At 42.1% G+C, this 20,515-nt stretch overlaps 1 protein-coding gene across 4 annotated transcripts in view; it reads left to right on the forward strand.

The window, feature by feature from the left end:
- The window catches only part of TBL1X (transducin beta like 1 X-linked), a 132,165-nt gene that overhangs the window by 71,454 nt on the left and 40,196 nt on the right, over positions 1-20,515 (forward strand). For 3 of the 4 annotated variants that reach the window (XM_035115968.3, XM_060273485.2, XM_088667708.1), the window contains one exon: positions 11,636-11,743. The exons of the other annotated variant lie outside the window; for it this stretch is intronic. The gene's annotated coding sequence lies outside the window, so the exon portion shown is untranslated. The remainder of the gene's footprint in view (positions 1-11,635; positions 11,744-20,515) is intronic. 4 annotated transcript variants of the gene reach the window in all.

The raw sequence follows: 20,515 nt of genomic DNA on the forward strand, positions 1-20,515 counted from the left end.
GTCCATAGTGGCTTACCACATGATAAAAGCAGCTGCAACTTCTTTGCCAAACGTCATGTTATTAATATGGCTTGTTACAGGTTGATAGATGCCCATGCGGATGTTGCCATTCCTAGGTTCTGTTTTACAATTAGTTTGCCGGGGCGAAAAGTTTGCTAATTTATTCTGTATTGAATTCGCTCGCTGGTGGAGGTTTTAATAAACCACAGCCATACTTTTGAGCTTCTGCCGTTTTTATAAGCTAAGACAGAAAGGTCAATATATATATAATGGGGCTTTGGACTGCGGTCACTTAGTCTGTGGACAGAAATCGACAAATCCACTTTTCAGAAGAGAGTGCTCCCAGCCTTCTGGAAAACAGGACACTCAGCACCACACAAATCCATGACCTGGAGGCCAAATTTCCATTGTAGTTTTTGGGCAAGTAAGAAACAGTCCTTTCTGAACATTGGGCGAGACTCCTCCAGTTTCTGACCCTTTCCATACCTTGCAGAAATAACACATGATCTACCCTTACACAGGATATGGGGGAAGGGAACTGTGTACCCCTGCCTGTGAAGAAAATGACTTTCTCTAAGCACACACACATTGTGGATAAGTGTTCCCACCCTCACCCCCAGCCCCAGCCCCCGTGAATACATTTATCTAACCTACCATGCCCTATTGCACTTTCTTGTTTAGGATAAAGTTCTCTTTCCCCACGTTTTTCTATTCCTACCCTCAAATACGAAGGCACCCAGCCAGCATGTGACATGAGTTATATGAAAATTCTTTCTAACCTGTTGGAAAAAGGAATCGAGCCATATCCATGGAACCCATCTGTGTCGTTATTTTTAACTATGCTATATTGAACGTGAATTGAACTCAAGGTTAAACCACAAAGGAAATACTCTTTCGGTCTCCGTTTCTATTAATACAGCGTGGTACACCTATGTAGGCCTTATTTTGCTGCCACTCTGGTTTATATTCCATAGGAAACATACTGCCAGTGGTTCAGGTTCAGTTCTGGTTGTTGTCTTAAATCTGTTTGAAACCAGTTTTCTGGCCCATCTCGTCTTTGAATTAACTCGGGGCCTGTTCACGTAAGGCAATTTCCCCATCATGCCACCCGTCCCAACAGTTCCTAGGTATGGCATCAGAAAAGGAAAAGTGCTGCTTGAACTGAAGCACATGGATATATTGGTAGCTATTTCCATTATCGAGTGAATTCACATGTTGATAGATCACTCCATAGTGCTCTCCACATGATTGTGTGCAATACAATGGAATAAGCGGCTAAGAGAAAACCCCTGTATGGACTGGCCATAACATCATAATGGTTTATGTGTGGCTGAAATTAGAATCTCCTGGAGGCCGGGCCAGCCAGAGGTTCTCCTTTAATTCAGGTGATATTTTTCGTTGATGTACAATTGGAAAAGCTTCCGTAACAGCACTGAAACTGAGTAATAGCACTTCCTTTCATTGGGCTTGTGGCTAGAACAAAGTTAGCGATAAGTAATAAAGCTTTTAGTGTAAAACGCATTCCATTCCCCCCCCCCAAATAACTCACCACTATCAAGGCCAAATATACACTGTTGTCTGATAATAGGTGTTACATAACTCCACCTCCCCGCCTGCCACTTGATTCCTTTGTAGAGTTTGCCACAGACCTAGCAGACATATCCATGGTGAACAATACATCATTATGTTAATAGTTACATGCTGCCAAGGGCAAGATGGCTTTCTAACCTGCATGTAATGGTTCCAGCAAAAGAAGTGAACTAACTATGCCTAGTGGTCCATTTTTTTCTGCACATAAAAAGTCCTGCACCCACATGATCTTATTGACCATGGTATTAAACACCCAGGATTTATTTTCTGCACTATACACATAGAATGGATTCGTCTGGTTGGTTATTTGTTTTGTGTAAATCATTAGTTACGGTTACCATATTTCAAAAAGTGAAAATCCTGAAGCAAAAGTTGTTGAGCATTTTTTGGCAAAGTTGTTGTTGAGATTTCATTTTGGGCAAAGTTGTTGAGCTGAAATTAGTTTTGGCCTGCCACACACACGGATTTCCCCAGACTTTTAAACTGATTTTTGACAATTCCGCCCAGACACTATTATGTCCGAGATATTTTCCGGATGTATGGCAGCCATACATTAGTATATATTAAGCAAGCAATTGTTTTCTGGTTGGAATATCCAGAATAGTTCTGTTCCTGACAAGCTATGCTATCAATGAAAAAAGATAGGGGTGTGAGTGGGTGTGTGTATTCCCTTTCCTTTCTGTTTACCTGCTCTCAATGATGCAATTGTTTTTAAAAATAATAATAATGGCAAGCAGGCATTTTTGACTACAGCAGTATTAATGGAATAGGGCCCCTATTACCAATGATTCAGTCATCTGTCAGCCTGATAAATGGATTAGTGTAAGAGGTATTCCGCGGGGAAATGTAGCCCATAGGGCTCCCAGCTAATTATATTTAAGTTGTTTAGTACTGCTGGGAAGCAGCATCCAGGCAATTGCTGAAAGCTTTGATGCAACGTGCCCCATTAGAGTTTGTGTTCAGAAACTCATTATCCTTTCAGGCTTGTGCTGGATGGATTCTAGGAAGCTGACATGAAATGGAGAGCAGCAATAAATAGCCAAGAAGACATTTTAATTCAGCTTCTGATCCATTTTCCTGATTCAGCAACTACTGGCGTGTGTGATTTGTATGCCATGCCTGCATTCAAGGGACAACTATGCTTTGCAGATCTTTTTACGCTATCATGCATCCAGATAATAATGTGATTTGATCTTTCCAAATCAGAATTTAGATCAGGAGAGTGCTATTCATTCCTAGGATCCCAGGTGGTACCAAGAGCACAAAGTGCCTTTCTTAAGGTCTGATCGCTTGATTGCAATTGTCTCCTAAGTGCCTGACCTCGCAGCCATTATCTGAGCCTTATGACTTCAGAGTTTCACTAACTGGTGTGCTCCTTGTAGGGATGCCCTTTAAAAACCACTCAGAAGTTAACAGCTGTTTCTAGATGCAGCTGTCAGTGGTAGCCGCAGAGAGCATGTTACACTAGATATCAGATGTCAGTGTTTGCTTTCGGATGCAATTCACTTTATTTACCCCTATCCTCATTGTGTGGGCATTGCATCCTGCTGCCTCTCTCACTCTCAGAAAGCCATCCCAGTTTAATCTTATGGGTATGTTTCCTCGCCCCCCCTCCCCCAATGGCTTGCTTAATCTTGCCTATCCTGGTATGGATACAAGTTATTTTTAATTCGTTCTCGAAACATGATTGACTGATAGGTGTTTTTAAAAAGATGCTGTATATTGGGCATATGCCAAGCACTCATGACAGTAAGAGGTTCGATAACAGAGGAACATACCACGTAGTAGGTGTTCCAATTACATTTGACTTATTTCCACACAGTATGGTTGTGAACTTGCTGTTGCCTCAGTTGTCCAGCCAACCTAGTGATTTATCCTTCCCAAGAACAGGCCATGAGCAGATAGTCAGAGGAAGGGTCATCTATGAGAAATTGTTTTTCTTGCATTCCATAGGGACATAAGAAGCTGTCTTACACCAGATCTGTATTACAGTATCTATATAACTGGCAGTTTTTCTCCAGGGCTTAAGACAAGGGACATCTCTAGCCTTAGCTGGGCATGCCAGGGATCAAACCAGGGTCCATTGCATGCAAAACAAATGTTCTACCATTTGCAGCCCTTGTTTGTTTGTTTGTTATCTGTGCCCTTCCCTCTTTGCTTTTACTGTCTATATCAAGCACAGGCAAACTCAACCCTCCAGATGTTTTGGGACTACAACTCCCATCATCCCTGACCACTGGTCCTGTTAGCTAGGGGTGATGGGAGTTGTAGTCCCAAAACATCTGGAGGGCCGAGTTTGCCTATGCCTGGTCTACATTACTAATTCTTTACTTCCTTTATGAGAAAGTCAGCTTTCTATGTACCATTTATTATGGCCTCCCTGCTTTCCTAGCTTTCCTATTGTGGCTACTTCTGCTCATGGGGGTACCATATTATGGGGATTCACTAAAGCTAAGCTATGTGCTGTTCCCATAAGAACTTCCGCAATGCCCCTGATGCTGTAGAGCTCATAATCTCTCTCTCTCTCTCTCTCTCTCTCTCTCTCTCTCTCTCTCTCTCCATACTATAACCCCCTCCTCTCAAACGTCCTGCGTTGGTAATGTATCTGAAACTGGAGCAAAACCTTTCCATTATTTGTACTGATTTGGTTTCAGATTGCTTGATTGACATATAGGATGACACAGTGGGAGCTGCCTTATACCAAGTCAGATCATTGGTCCATCTAGCTGAGCACTGACTGACAGAGGCTGTCCAGGGCTTCAGGCAAGAGACATTCCCAGCCCTGGTGATGCTGGAGATAGAACTTGGGGCCTTCTGCTGTGCAACTGAGCTACAGCCTTTTCCCTTATTGCATTTCTACTGTGCGTGTTTAATAGAATATTGTTTTTATTTATTCATTGTGGGGTATGAAAGTTTCTTTACTAGTAATAATACATTTTTTATTTGTAAACCCACCCACCCCCATCTGACCTGGTTGCCCCAGCCACTCTGGGTAGCTTCCAACAAATATAAAAACATAATAAAACTTCTATATACAGGGCTGCCTTCAGACGCGGGTGGCACTGTGGGTTAAACCACAGAGCCTAGGGCTTGCCGATCAGAAGGTTGGCGGTTCGAATCCCTGCAACAGGGTGAGCTCCCGTTGCTCAGTCCCAGCTCCTGCCCACCTAGCAGTTCGGAAGCACGTCAAAGTGCAAGTAGATAAATGGGTACCGATACAGCGGGAAGGTAAACAGCGTTTCTGTGTGCTGCTCTGGTTCGCCAGAAGCGGCTTTGTCATGCTGGCCACATGACCCAGAAGCTGTACACCGGCTCCCTCGGCCAATAACGCGAGATGAGCACCGCAACCCCAGAGCTGGTCACGACTGGACCTAATGGTCAGGGGTCCCTTTACCTATGCCTTCAGATGTCTTCTAAAAGTTATGTAGTTTATCTGATGGGAGGGTGTTGCTGTGGCAAACTGCTTTATGTCCTTGAGAGAGAGAGAAAATATTAGCTATAAAAATGAATGAATAAATAAATTTTTAAAAATGTGATCCTCTTTCTCTCTATATACTGCTGCTGAGCCTACCAAAAATACCTGTGGGTTGCTTGGTACACACCATCTCTTAGTTTTATAGACTTTTTCTTTCTTACTTACAGTGTAGTCCTCTGCAGAAATAGGTGCACTTAAGTTCATGGAAATCAGTCGGTCACCAGACTTCTGCCAGCTTGGTTAGCAGATGGGATCGAGTTTCTATAATTACTGTGGATATTGTCTGCATCCAATGAGGAAGAAAAGAAGACTAGAATAAGAAAGGGCAGAGAATGGCGCATTTATGTAATATTCATGAGCACATTAATTTCCCCCTTCAATATTGCATGTGCACTGTCTGTGTGAATTCTCTACATATTTTCACAACTGTGAGCTGAGTATCAAGAAACAAACTAGGCTGCATTTGTTGCTGTAAATATATACTGTACATTATTTTATCCTGATCTGTATGGCTCTCTAAAAAGCAAGTGTGAGCAAATCTTGGGCAATCTCTCAATAAAACAGGTGCTTCCTCTGCTCCAGGTCTGGTGTCAGCACTCTGCGTGCTTGGGGTCCATGTGCCCCAGTGGTGATGCCTACGTTGGTGTGCCCACTTGGCATTTTCCTCCAAACATTGCTATCTACTGGTATATATACTGCTGGCTTGGGCCTATGGCAGCAAGCCACTGGCTTCAAAACTAGGCTTTTTATTGTCGGAGCCTGTACTACCTGGTGCCCAGAAGACAGTGAGTTTGCTGATAATAGCAAATTGTCCAGGGCAAGTGTAAAGTGTGGTATGTTGAGGCAAGAAAAATCCACAGTATACACTCATGGGGTCTGAACTGGCAGTGATTGACTAGGTATGAGGGTTGTAGTATGTCTACTTGAAGATGATGTTGATCCATTGTGTCGCTGCTGTGAAAAAAAAAAAAGCAAATTCTGTTCTAGGAATCATTACAAGGGGAGTGCCAATAGCATATTGTTATTCTACAAATCTTGGTGAGTACTGTGTGCAATTCTGGTATCCACACCTCAAAATGTCTGTTGTAGAACGGTCTGTAAAGGACCATCAAAATTATTGAGGGGCTGGAGCTTCTCTGTGAGGAAAGGTTTGGGCACTTTTATTTATTTTTTAGTTTAGAAAAATGGTGAGCAAGGCAGGACTTGATAGATAAGTACCGGTATAGGAATCAGCATGGTGGCAGGGGAAGAAGATAGAGAGAAACTTCTCCTTCTCTAGAACTTGGGGCTTTCAAGCGATGTTTAATGTTGGAAGCTTCAAGGCAGGCAAAAGAACAAAATTCTCACAATGCGTAGTTCAACTGTGGAATGTGCTGCCATAATATGTATTGATGCCCACCAACTAAGATGACTGTAAAAGAGGGTTAGATAGATTAATGGAGGATAAAAAAGTTAAGGTAAAAGACCCCTGGGCAGTTAAGTCCAGTCAAAGGTGACTATGGGGTTGCAGCACTCATCTCACTTTCAGGCCAAGGGAGCCGGCGTTTGTCCACAGACAGCTTTCTAGATCGTGTGGCCAGCATGACTAAACTGCTTCTGGCACAACGGAACACTGTGACAGAGACCTAAGTGCACGGAAATGCCATTTATCTTCTGGCTGCAGTGGTACCTATTTATCTACTTGCACTGGCATGCTTTCAAAATGCTAGGTTAGCAGGAGCTGGAACAGAGCAATGGGAGCTCACCTCGTTGTGGGGATTCGTACCTCTGACCTTCTGATTGGCAAACCCAAGAGGCTCGTGGTTTAGACCACAGCCCCTTTAATGGAGGATGCTAACCATGATGACTGTTGTCTTTGTCCATGGAGTTTCATGGAGTCCATGGAGTTTTGTCCATGGTTCAAAACTGGGAAAGGAGTACGACAAGGTTGTATATTGTCTCCCTGCTTATTTAATTTATATGCAGAATTCATCATGCGAAAGGCTGGACTAGATGAATCCCAAGCCGGAATTAAGATTGCCGGAAGAAATATCAACAACCTCAGATAGGCAGATGACACAACCTTGATGGCAGAAAGTGAGGAGAAATTAAAGAACCTTTTAATGAGGGTGAAAGAGGAGAGCGCAAAATATGGTCTGAAGCTCAACATCAAAAATACCAGGATCGTGGCCACTGGTCCCATCACCTCCTGGCAAATAGAAGGGGAAGAAATGGAGGCAGTGAGAGATTTTACTTTCCTGGGCTCCTTGATCACTGCAGATGGTGACAGCAGTCACGAAATTAAAAGACGCCTGCTTCTTGGGAGAAAAGCAATGACAAACCTAGACAACATCTCCAAAAGCAGAGACATCACTGTACCAACAAAGGTCCGTATAGTTAAAGCTATGGTTTTCCCAGTAGTGATGTATGGATGTGAGAGCTGGACCCATAAAGAAGGCTGATCGCCAAAGGATTGATGCTTTTGAATTATGGTGCTGGAGGAGATTCTTGAGAGTCCCATGGACTGCAAGAAGATCAAACCTATCCATTCTTAAGGAAATCAGCCCTGAGTGCTCACTGGAAGGACAGGCCCTGAAGCTGAGGCTCCAATACTATGGCTATCTCATGAGAAGAGAAGACTCCCTGGAAAAGACCCTGATGTTGGGAAAGATGGAGGGCACAAGGAGAAGGGGACAACAGAGGACGAGATGGTTGGACAGTGTTCCCAAACCAAACTGCGGGAGGCAGTGGAAGACAGGAGTGCGTGGCGTGCTCTGGTCCATGGGGTCACAAAGAGTCGGACACGACTAAACGACTAAACAACAACAACAAACCATGATGACTACATTTCGTCTACATATAGTTGGAGACAGTAAGCTTCTGAATACCAGCTGCTGGAAAGCACGGGAGGAGAGTGTGCTGATGTGCTCAGGTCTTTCCTGTAGGCTTCCCACAGGGATCTGTTGCAAACAGCAACATTATTAGAAACAGAAAAAGAAAGAGGTGATGTTGGGAAAAGACTGAAAAGCAGGAATGTCAACAGAAGCTTTGTGTAATTACTTCGAGAAAGTGGTCTTTCACCCACACAGCAGAGAAAGAAGCAGAGGTGAGGGTAAGAGAAGGAGAATTATAAAAAAAACAGTAGAGTTGTAGCATCTCCATCAAGGTGGCAATGATAAACAGATAACGGGGGCCATAAGAAGAACGCAAGGGGAAGGGGGCTTGTTGCTGCTCCATAAGTAATTCCTATTGAAGTAAGATTCAAAAACGAAATCAGTTCAATGATAAAACAATAACTGAAAAGCTAAAAAAAGGAATAAGTATAAAGAGCATAAGTATAAAGGCTGTGCCAAAGGCCGAGTCATCCTCTAAGAAGCACAGATAAAACACCCTATGATTCAGCTACAAGGATATAATTGAAATTAACAAAGGATTCTCATTTGAATTAAAACAGGAGGGGTGGGGGAAAACAGATTGCAAGAACAGAACTGGTAGAAATAAGGCATGCAAAAAGAATAAAAAGGTCAATAGCTGCCCCTTCCCCCAAAAAAGAAGAGAGGTGGTATCATTATTATTTTTTTAATAAAAGAGCACTGACTTAAAGGGAAGGAACTGGAAGAAAGTGTGTGCAGTACAGAAGGGAGAATCGATGGGCCAATAGATTTATTTATTTTTAAAAAAAAGTGGGAACAAGATCAAGGGAACAGGTGATTTCATATCTGGTAAAGTAACTGGAGAAAAAGAAGGCGCGTCAGATGGTAGGGTAGCACACATTTGTTTCTGGCCTCTGGCTGTTGTTGGAGTTATCCAGACAGGATGGGATAGGCTGCTGCTGGAGCAAAGGTGTCAAGTCGCCAATACATTTCTCTCTGAGGTAATATTTAGCCTGTCAGATTTAGCGGGAAAATGCAGTGTGAATGGAAACTGGTACAGATACTGTGCAGATTTTATCCTGGTTGGTAATGAGTTTGTAGATGGTTATTGGAAGCAGCCATCGCAATGCCATGTGTTCTTGGATGGAAAATCACAATGCAGCTGTGTAGTGCTTTGCTCACAGATCTCTTTGTGTGCCTGTCTTCTGGCCTCAAAACATCTTTCTTTCTTCTTCTTTTGGAAAACATCGTGGCCTCAATTTTTTTCAGCTTCACGGCATGTTTATAGATGAAAACGCTGCCGTTTGCTACGGACTGTGATATTCATGGAAGAACTGGAGGTTATCCTTTGGGGAACATTTGTGAATATTAAAGCTGTTCATCATTTCGAAAGAATACAAAACATTTGTTTTATGAATTTTGCAAATTGGCACACCTCTCCCTGTTTTTAGGAACTGAAATCTACATCCCCATATAGGTAGGAGTGTGTGTGTGTGTGTGTGTGTGTTTCTCTCCCACTAAACTGAAAAGGTCCCAGTTAGCATTAAATCACCTGTGCTGGTGGTTAATGTTCTGAGGGCCCTTCCCTTCCAGGGATGGGCAGCCTGTAGAAGATGCTCTCTACCCACCCATCTGATTGCTACCTTATTCCCTAATAACTACTTCTGCGTGCCATGAATCAGCTCCTAGGTTTGTAGGATCATAAGACATCTTCATGATTTGTTGTATTATCTAGTACATTTGAAGTGTTTCCAGAACGGCAATTATGGTTTTTTTTCATTTGGCAATGGAAGGAAATATAAACGGTTAATGATGTTCTACTTATGTGAAGGAGTTGTTGCTTTGTTGTTGCCTCCAAGAATGCTCACACTTATGGAACCAAAATGGACAAAAAGGGAGGTCTCAGCAGATGCTGAGAAACACTGAGGTTTGCAGAAGTGGGGAAAGTCTTCAAGGGGGAGGGGGCAGAATAAACCAAAAACACTCCAATGAGTTCCACACGTGCTCAGCTGTTCACAGAACACTGACTTGTTAAAAGAGGAGAATGGAAAGTCAAGGGGGAGTGGGAAAGGAATCTTTAAAAAGGAAGGTGTAGATATAAAAGGGGTAGAAAGAAATAGCCAATTGCTACAGGTAATTTCCTGGTTCTCTGGCTTTTTGTTTCCTTTTCAACTTCCTCAGCCTCACACATGCCTACCAGGGATACTCTACCACATTTTACTGTAATAATGCACATGCATAGTGTAATGTGGAGTGGAACTTAATTCAAAATGATTATTTATTTTTAAAGCAATTTAAATAACAATAATTTATGGTAATTTCCCATTAGATGCAAGCTTTTTTCAGACAATTAAATGTACAACCATACAATACCTGTTAGATATCACAGCTGCATCCAACAGTTATATATATTTGTATTTTTTGTTGTTTTTAATAACTTTTTAAAAAGATAACATGCTGTAAAAATAAAAAAGTAATAGAGACTGACTTATTCATAGTATTTACTCTGAGATGTGAACTTATTTTTTATGCCTCGGTGCACACTTGGAAGTGAGCCCCATTAAATTCAGTGGGACTCAACTTTCTTGCAGGCAGGCATAGGATTGTACTGCAAGGCTTCTGCACATGTGACTTTAAGGCACTTTCAGCAAACCCTTCCATTAAAATAAAATCATTTAAGATTAGTGTGGAAAAACGGCTGGAGAGTTATGGCTACATTCGAAGCCCACCTTTCTGTCTTCATGGAACTCAAGGCAGTATACATGGGGTTTGGTGTGGTTCCCCATCCAGACACTGATTAGACCCCAGACCTGCTTAGCTTCAGCAACATAGCTGCCAAGTTTTCACTTTTCTCACGAGGAAGCCTATTCAGCATAAGGGAATTTCCCTTTTAAAAAAGGGATAACTTGGCAGCTATGTTCAGCAAATGGCTGCATTATTTGTTCTCTGACTACACCTGGTCTTAATATATTATCTGATAATATATAATATATTATTATATAATATCAGATCACCGATCTATCAATTCCAGAACTTTCCACTCCCAGCAGGACTTGGGTACAGATTATTCCTAAATTTGCTACATTCGTTTCTCTCAATTGGAAAGCCTGTGGATTTAATGTAGGGACTTTTTGGATAGAAAGCATATCCTGTAATATTGAGCTGTGTCATTTTCCTCTTAGATATGAGCTATGGAGCGCCTGCACCCTGGGCATAGCTGCCAAGTTTTCCCTTTTCTCACGAGGAAGCCTATTCAGCATAAGGGAAAATCCCTTTAAAAAAGGGATAACTTGGCAGCTATGACCCTGGGCTACATCAGAGGTACCCACACTGTAGTTTCTGTCCACTCTAGTATTGTCTTAGTTTCCTGGAGAAGTAACGCTGGTGTAGGGAGGTATCCCAGCCAGGACTCCGAAGGAGTATGCCATACTTCTCAGCTTTCCCCAGGTGATGTGGAGCTCAGCTGTTCTCCAACAGCTTCTACACATAAGAAAGGGACCAGAGTGATTGGGCGTGTCTCACAACTTCTCTGTGTTCAAGTGTTTACATACCAGTAGCCATGATGCCTCTGTTTAGCAGAACATATGAATGTACTAGGTTATCCCTTAGGCAATCACATGATGTTGGTAATGGGTAATAAACTGGAGCAGGGGACATGCATGGTCTTATCTTTCTGTACAAACTTGATCTCATTAACCATGGCATCCTCTCATTCTAGATTTCTCCATTGTCGAATGTAGAGATCTCCATGGTAGCTCACACCCCCAACCTCTTCTCAGCAGCCTGCAAGAAGCAGTTTTCAACAGCTCAGAGGTCTCACGACCAGGTAATTCAAACAATTAAAGAACTGGATATCTATCTGAAATAAAGTAATTTCTACATCTATTCCATAATAAATGAAACATAGCATTTTGATTCCTTATCTAAGTGTTTTACAAATGCTAGATTATAACAATTGCCATTTCTGAGATTATTAGAAAAACAGAAGCCACCTTAATTGTTTTTAAGTGGCAAGACTAGTGGAGGTGAATAGTTATATTGTTGGGATAATCACAAATATTCCACCAATAAATGTTCTTCTCTTGCATCTCCTGCAGCATGGTTGGTCTTAAATAATTGTCACAGTAACTTTCTTACTACTCACATGCTTCTCGCTCCTCCTCTTGCAGCTGAGCGGAGTTAAGAAGCTTTCGTTTCTGTTTTTGCTTAACCATTGCTTCTTGTTTTCATATGAAGCAACAAACTATGGTAAAAATAAACCAGCTTCAAACCTCTCATAAGGAGTACTCCAGAAAATAAATAGGAAACATGTTTTTCATGGTGCCTAGGAAATATCACAATTCAAGTGAAGTTATGGTTCCTGGATCCCCTATGCATCAACCAGATGTCGATGTTTGTTGCTTTCCTATGTCAAATCTGCCTTTAGACCATAACATTAAGTAGGATTTTCCTGCGTTAACAAGCTAATTCAACTGAGGCCTAAATTAGCTTACGCTTTCTTTTTCTTCAGTTAAATGCCTTGTTAAAAAACAGATTGATTTGTATAATTTGATAAATACCATGTTCTGGTACAATAAATGGGGTGGGGTGGGGAAGGATAATATTCTAAATTGCTTTGATCAGAAGATGCCTAGAGAAATTTATAATATATGACATATGGAAGATTGCTGTTTACCGTGTTACAGAGAGATAATGGAGAGATAATTTGCATTTGTGTTCTCTTTCTCAGTTCAAAGTGGATTATTAAACATTAATAAAATAACCCTTGTGAAAGCTATCCAGGTTCATACAACTTCCCCCTATTTTGCTAGTTTACTATACAGTATGCTACTTTCACAGCACTGATCCAGGACTGAGTCACATGGCAAATGATTCTCTTGAATAACAAGTTAGCACGACATTTATAAAAATGAACACGCATGGCCCTCAAGTCAGAGTACCTGAACTCTGCAGCACTGCTGAATCAGTGAGCTCAGAATCACTTCAGTAGGTGGAGAGTCAAAGTTGCAGAATCCCAAACAGGTGCCATTTTGGAATCTGTACCCTTTAAATGACACTATAGACTTGTACACAGGACTTCATTTTCTAAGTCATCCTGTAGCAGGGAATGCTTATTTATTGATTGTATTTTTAACCCTGGTGATATGCTCTTTGGATGAAAATTATGTATATTTTCCGAATTTTTATCCTTTGGATGTTTACTCACCTTAAGAAAACTCCATTTTCTTAAAAACAAAAAGCCACCTCAATTCAAGTTCACTTCTAAAAGTTGTTGGACGAGTAATATTTATTTATTTTAATTGTGCATGCTTCCTTTTGACCTTTAAAAAAAGATTAAACAACCATTCTAAAACAATAAATATAATAAGATGATGATGATGATACAGAAAAACATCAGCAGCAGACAAAAAGCAATAAAATGGGTAACATAATAAAAACAATAAACTGACATAATAAAAGTCATAGATTAGCAACAGAAGCAGTAAGATGTTCAAAATGGAAAAGAAAAGCAGACAGTGAACCAATAATTAGAAGACTTTAACTTGGTGCCTGTATATTGATAACTTGGAGTGTCTCTCTTACATGTCTGAAGAAAGCATTCCATAAATGGAGTTTGATCACCGAAAGGTCTTATCTCCAGTGGCACTTTGCTTAACCACTGAAGGTGACTGACTACACATGAAGAGCGGCCTCATTTGGAGATCAAATACCGGTATCACACTAACCCCCTCTGTAATGAGAAAAACAAGTCATCATGCCAGTTTATTTGTGAAAAACGCTTCCATCTTCCATGAACCAGTGAGATCCAATGCAATGTCATCACAAGAAGTTTGAGAGTTGATGTTGTGCAATTGGGAGCAGCTGCACTAGAGGATTGTGCAATGCCTTTCACATGCATTGGGATTCACCTGCTGCACTGTTCTAAAAATGAGGGCCCCCACTTATTAAAGAAGGCAAATTTGGCTTCAATCACTCATTCTTTGGTTACTTCCAGACTTTATTGTTGCAATGAAGTCTGAGTAGGGCTACCATTTGAACACAGCCTAAAAGCTTGTCACTCCAAAATATGGCGGCCAGATGTTTGTCTATAGCTGTTGCAAGTCAGAGCTTATTAAAGGTAAAGGGACCCCTGACCATTAGGTCCAGTCGTGACCGACTCTGGGGTTGCGACACTCATCTCGCGTCATTGGCCGAGGGAGCCGACGTACAGCTTCCAGGTCATGTGGCCAGCATGACAAAGCCGCTTCTGGCGAACCAGAGCAGCACACAGAAACGCCGTTTACCTTCCCGCTTGGAGCGGTACCTATTTATCTACTTGCACTTTAACGTGCTTTCGAACTGCTAGGTTGGCAGGAGCTGGGACCAAGCAACGGGAGCTCACCCCATCGCAGGGATTCGAACCACTGACCTTCTGATCAACAAGGCCTAGGCTCTGTGGTTTAACCCACAGTGCCACCTGCGTCCCTTTGAACACAGCCTAAAAGCTCCAGTCGGTCCAAAATATGGTGGCCAGATGTTTATCTATAGTTGTTGCAGGTCAGAGCTTATTACTTGGGTCTTATTTCAGCTCTGCTGGCTTTGATGTGTTGGTTCTAGCCTATAAAGCCTTAAATAGCTTAGGGCCGGGTCATCTTAGGGACTGCTTGCTCCCATATAAGCCTGCCCAGGAATTGAGATGTTGGTCATCTTGCTGTTGGTGCCATTGTGGAATATCTGGCAAGTAAGCATAAGAGATTTGCGTCTCTTCAGTGGTAGTGTCGCAACTGTGAAATACTCGCCCAATTCAAACCGCCAGGTTCCATTATTGTGACTCTTTTGCCAGAAATTGCCTTATTTTTTAAAAAATGAATCTGCGTGAGAGATTGAGACAAAAAGTCCAACACTTAATGGTGTCTGTTTAGGCAATAGGAATCTGGGTCCATGTTATCTCCTGCACCACTCACCAAGCCTCTACTGAGTCTTTTTATGGGTAGAGCAAGAGTTGTGCACTGCAGAAGGGAGTGGAGAATACCTTTTGCATGGGCATGCATTGCATAAAAATCTGGATGCAGGAAACCCTGGTTTGTTTGTTTCCCACTCCTCTTCCTCTGCCCACCTGCAATTCTCCTGTATATTTTGCACTCCGTAATGAGAGGCTCAGTTCAGAGATCAATCCATCTGATTACCTAGTTCTTGATCCCTTTGCCCAGAGCATGTCTGCCACCCGCCGTGCTAATTAACAGGTGACACAGTTCAGTTTAAAGGCAAAGAGGACAGCTGCATCTTTATGCCCTCCCCTTACTCTGCAGCTGTCATAAAAGACGCACAAGATTCCTCAAGGCTGCATGGCAGATTGAGGATATCAAGGGCAGTTGATATTAACTGTGCCTGTACATATGGGTTAAATGTTTCTAGTCGTCCCAAATGCTGTATGACATATGGGTTAGCAGAATATTTTTTAAAGCTGTGCTTACATAGTAACATTATTGATAAATTATATTATTGTATGCTGTGCTTTCTTGGCACAAGATGAGATGGTGAAGACTGGAGCAGGCTTTGCAATTTGGTGCGACTCATAATGATATTCCATTTATTGCTAACAATGAAAAGATAATAAGAGTTAAGCGCTTGCTTTCTGCTTGACATTTGCTTTGCGTTTTGGTTACAGCTGCCCTGCGTTTCCTTATTTTGAAGGAGACATGATGCTTTAATTTTTAACTGGATCCATTAACAAATGCATTGAAGTCTAATATGAACCTGACAGGCTCTCAGTTCTGAGGAAAAAAGATCGCATGATTGTGGTATTCCCTTGAGCAGGGTGTATGTGTGTTCTTTAGTGGGTTTACGTTGGCTGTTTCAGAAGCTGCTGCGATGATAGAACCTGTAGGAGAGAAGGAAAACAAATGATAATGTAGTGAAAGGAAGGATGGAGGATTGGTGCCCAAAGTGGGAGGCTTTTGGAAGTTGTGAAAAGAAGTAAAATGGTTATATCAGACACCATTATGTACACCTGAAATGGAATAATTGCAGATCCAGCCGACATCCCACTACACTTTGAGCTCAATATATGATTGATATGTTTTCCAAGGAGAGTTATCGAGGTGTGGTGCACTCTAAAAGACAAGGACTTAAAATTGGTGCATGTGTGTGATTTGTTCATTTTTTAAAAAAAGTTTGAAGAGCAGTTTATTAAGCCTTTCCATATCAAACAAAAATAAGCCAAGAAACAATAAAACTTGGGGCATAAACACCTACACATTTGCTTACATCAACAAATAAAGAACAGAAAAACTCCCACAAATATTCAACCCATGAATCTCTGCAAGTATACAACCCACAAATATACAATACAAAGTAGAGCAATCAGGGAATTGTCATAGAAGTAATCAGCTAGTCAAGCATAAAGAGAAAGGGGGAAATTCAGCCAGCCTGTAATATCACACCATAAAGCTGCATGGGTTGATGAAGGAAGCCAATCAAACCTATTGACTGACTTAATAGAACAAAATAATTTCTCATAAAACATATTTTGTTCTCCTTGGGTGACAAGTATGTTGACAAGTACATATTCCCATAAAGGCCATTTTCTTCTTAATTTGATATGCACAGGGACCTGTTTCTCCCTTGACTTCTACCTGAATCCATGGCAGTTCTCCCTTTCAAGTACTCTATTGGGCTGTTTTTCATTGCCACCCCACCCCCACCCCAAGTTTCAAAACTCAAAAGTAAGGGGGAGATGGCCTAGGGAACATTTGCAGAGAAGTATGGGTGCAGAGAAGTAGGGACGCGGGTGGCACTTTGGGTTAAACCACAAAGCCTAGGGCTTGCCGATCAGAAGGTCGGCGGTTCAAATCCCTGTGACGGGGTGAGCTCCCGTTGTTTGGTCCCAGCTCCTGCCAACCTAGCAGGTCGAAAGCACGTAAAAGTGCAAGTAGATAAATAGGTACCGTTCCTGCGGGAAGGTAAATGGCATTTCCGTGTGCTGCTCTGGTTCGCCAGAAGCGGCTTTGTCAAGCTGGCCACATGACCTGGAAGCTGTATGCTGGCTCCCTCGGCCAATAACGTGAGATGAGTGCCGCAACCCCAGAGTCGGTCACGACTGGACCTAATGGTCAGGGGTCCCTTTACCTTAACCTTTATGGGTGTTAAGCGGAACACGGGTGGCGCTGTGGTCTAAAGCACTGAGCCTTGGGCTTGCCGATCAAAAGTTCGGCGGTTCAAATCCCCGCGACGGGGTGAGCTCCCGTTGCTCGGTCCCAGCTCCTGCTAACCTAGGAGTTCGAAAGCACGTAAAAGTGCAAGTAGATAAATAGGTAAATAGCGGAAAGGTAAATGGGGTTTCCATGCACTGCTCTGGTGTCAGTGTTCCATTGTGCCAGAAGCGGCTTAGTCATGCTGGCCACATGACCTGGAAACACTGTTTGTGGAGCGGACAAACGCCGGCTCCCTTCGCCTGTAAAGCGAGGTGAGCTCCGCAACCCCAGAGTCGTTCGCGACTGGACTTAACTGTCAGGGGTCCCTTTACCCTTTACCTTTATGGGTGTTAAGCATGCTGCTCAGTTGCCATAAGTTTGCGCTCCACATTCTTGTTGCTTCAGTATATAGAGGTTTCTTAACACACCTGTCACACCTTTTTATGCATAATAATAATAATAATAATAATAATAATAATAATAATAATAATACCACCCCAGCCACTCTGGGAAGCTTTCAGCATATATAAAAACATAATGAAACAGCAGACATTAAAAACAAATTGTGAACTCAAGGGCGGAATTCATAATACTTAAAAGGGCTTATATCTGCAAGTCTGCTTGCGGTAATAACACATTAAGATTTCATGGAGTGAAACTGGGCTTTCCTTGCTCTACCCTTGACCTGCCGAATGCTATGGTGGCCCTAATCCAGGAAGCCTTTATTTTTTAGTTTTAAATTTGTCAGCTTTAGTTGCTTTATAAACCAGATAATTAAAGTATGTGGGCTCAATTCATAAGTGTATGTGAATAGGTTATTGCATGAATGTAGCCACTGTAATTTCCACATATCCGTCCACTATAGGAACACTGTCTAAAGCCAGCTTCACAAATAATTGTGTTCTTAATGCCGCTAATCTTCCTTGTTTATTTTAACTTGGATCGTTTTAAGTCCTAAAGCTATTTTCATACTTCCTTTTCCCTTTGCTCTTGATTACTTAGGATAATGTGTAAATAATTTTTTTAAAAAAACTTTTAACGCTCAGGGTTTAATTTTTTTAAAGAAAAGAAAAAAGGCTCACTGAAGTTCTTGTGTCTTAGAAAAGTAGGTCACGAAGTAGAATACAACACAATCACACTAATTAAGAGGGCTGTTGTTGTTTTTTCTCAGCAAAGTGCCATGAAGAAAAGATCAATACAGCAAAAAACCCTTTTCACTGTGGAGCCAAGGGAATTGGAAAAGATCCACTTGTGCTTTCAGACCTTAAATGCTGGAGGCTGATGTCATTAAGAAAACCAGCTGAGGACTGAAAAGTAAACCAAGCAAACTAATAGGTTTTAAGTGTAGGAGGGGGAAAGGAGGGTGGGGTTGTATACCAGTAATATCTATGGCAGCGTTTCTCAAATTGCTGGCAGCTAAGGCACCCTATTTTTCTTAAGTAAATTGTACGGTGCAATCCTACGCACACTCAGCACTGCTTAAGTCGGTAGGACTTACTTCTGAGTAAACATGCATGTTGTTGTTGTTGTTTAGTCGTTTAGTTGTGTCTGACTCTTCGTGACCCCATAGACCAGAGCACACCAGGCATTCTTGTCTTCCACTGCCTCCCGCAGTTTGGTCAAACTCATGTTGGTAGCTTCGAGAACACTGTCCAACCATCTTGTCCTCTGTCATCCCCTTCTCCTTGTGCCCTCAATCTTTCCCAGCATCAGAGTCTTTTCCAGGGAGTCTTCTCTTCTCATGAGGTGGCCAAAGTATTGGAGCCTCAGCTTCACGATCTGTCCTTCCAGTGAGCACTCAGGGCTGATTTCCTTCAGAATGGATAGGTTTGATCTTCTTGCAATCCATGGGACTCTCAAGAGTCTCCTCCAGCACCATAATTCAAAAGCATCAATTCTTTGGCGATCAGCCTTCTTTATGGTCCAGCTCTCACTTCCATACATCACTACTGGGAAAACCATAGCTTTAACTATATGGACCTTTGTCGGCAAGGTGATGTCTCTGCTTTTTAAGATGCTGTCTAGGTTTGTCATTGCTTTCCCCCCAAGAAGCAGGTGTCTTTTAATTTCTTGACTGCTGTCACCATCTGCAGTGATCATGGAACCCAAGAAAGTAAAATCTCTCACTACCTCCATTTCTTCCCTTTCTATTTACCAGGAGGTGACGGGACCAGTGGCCATGATCTTGGTTTTTTTGATGTTGAGCTTCAGACCATATTTTTGCACTCTCCTCTTTCACCCTCATTAAAAGGTTCTTTAATTCCTCCTCACTTTCTGTCATCAAGGTTGTGTCATCAGCATATCTGAGGTTGTTGATATTTCTTCCGGCAATCTTAATTCCGGCTTGGGATTCATCCAGTCCAGCCTTTCGCATGATGAATTCTGCATATAAGTTAAATAAGCAGGGAGACAATATACAACCTTGTTGTACTCCTTTCCCAATTTTGAACCAATCAGTTATTCCATATTCAGTTCTAACTGTAGCTTCTTGTCCCACATAGAGATTTCTCAGGAGACTGATGAGGTAATCAAGCACTCCCATTTCTTTAAGAACTTGCCATAGTTTGCTGTGGTCGACACAGTCAAATGCTTTTGCGTAGTCAATGAAGCAGAAGTAGATGTTTTTCCGGAACTCTCTAGCTTTCTCCATAAGCCAGCGCATGTTTGCAATTTGGTCTCTGGTTCCTCTGCCCCTTTGAAATCCAGCTTGCACTTCTGGGAGTTCTCGGTCCACATACTGCTTAAGCCTGCCTTGTAGAATTTTAAGCATAACTTTGCTAGTGTGTGAAATGAGCGCAATTGTGCGGTAGTTGGAGCATTCTTTGGCCCTGCCCTACTTTGGGATTGGGATGTAGACTGATCTTCTCCAATCCTCTGGCCACTGCTGACATGCATAGGATTGCCCTTAAGGCACCCTCACCTTCTGTGAGCAACTGAAAGTTCACTTGAAGAATGTGTAGCTAGATGAACTATTTAACCTTTGATGAACTGCCCAGTTTGAAGGATATCTCTCTCTCTTTTACTTTCCCAGTGTTTCTCCTGCCCCCTCCACCCTCTGCTTTCCCACCTTTCCCACCTGTGTATTGTATTGTATTGTATTGTATTGTATTGTATTGTATTGTATTGTATTGTATTGTATTGTATTGTATTGTATTGTATTGTATTGTATTGTATTGTATTTATGGGTCGCCAATTCATATCTCCCTTCTACAACTCCACTGGCTGCTCAAAGGCTGTCTACTTGGGCAGACGTTGGGCTTAAAATGGCGGAATATAAATCAGTCATACTATACTTTGAGCAAACTCATGTCACTTATCTGTGAAACGCCTGTGGGTTGTAAAGGGTACTAGGGCAGGGCTAGTCAAAGTGGTGGTCCACAGATGGGGGTTCATCTGTGAGACATCAGCTGCTAATCCCTGGTGAC

Source organism: Zootoca vivipara, chromosome 4 (assembly GCF_965207765.1).
Source record: "Zootoca vivipara chromosome 4, rZooViv2.hap1.1, whole genome shotgun sequence".
Lineage (NCBI taxonomy): Eukaryota > Metazoa > Chordata > Lepidosauria > Squamata > Lacertidae > Zootoca > Zootoca vivipara.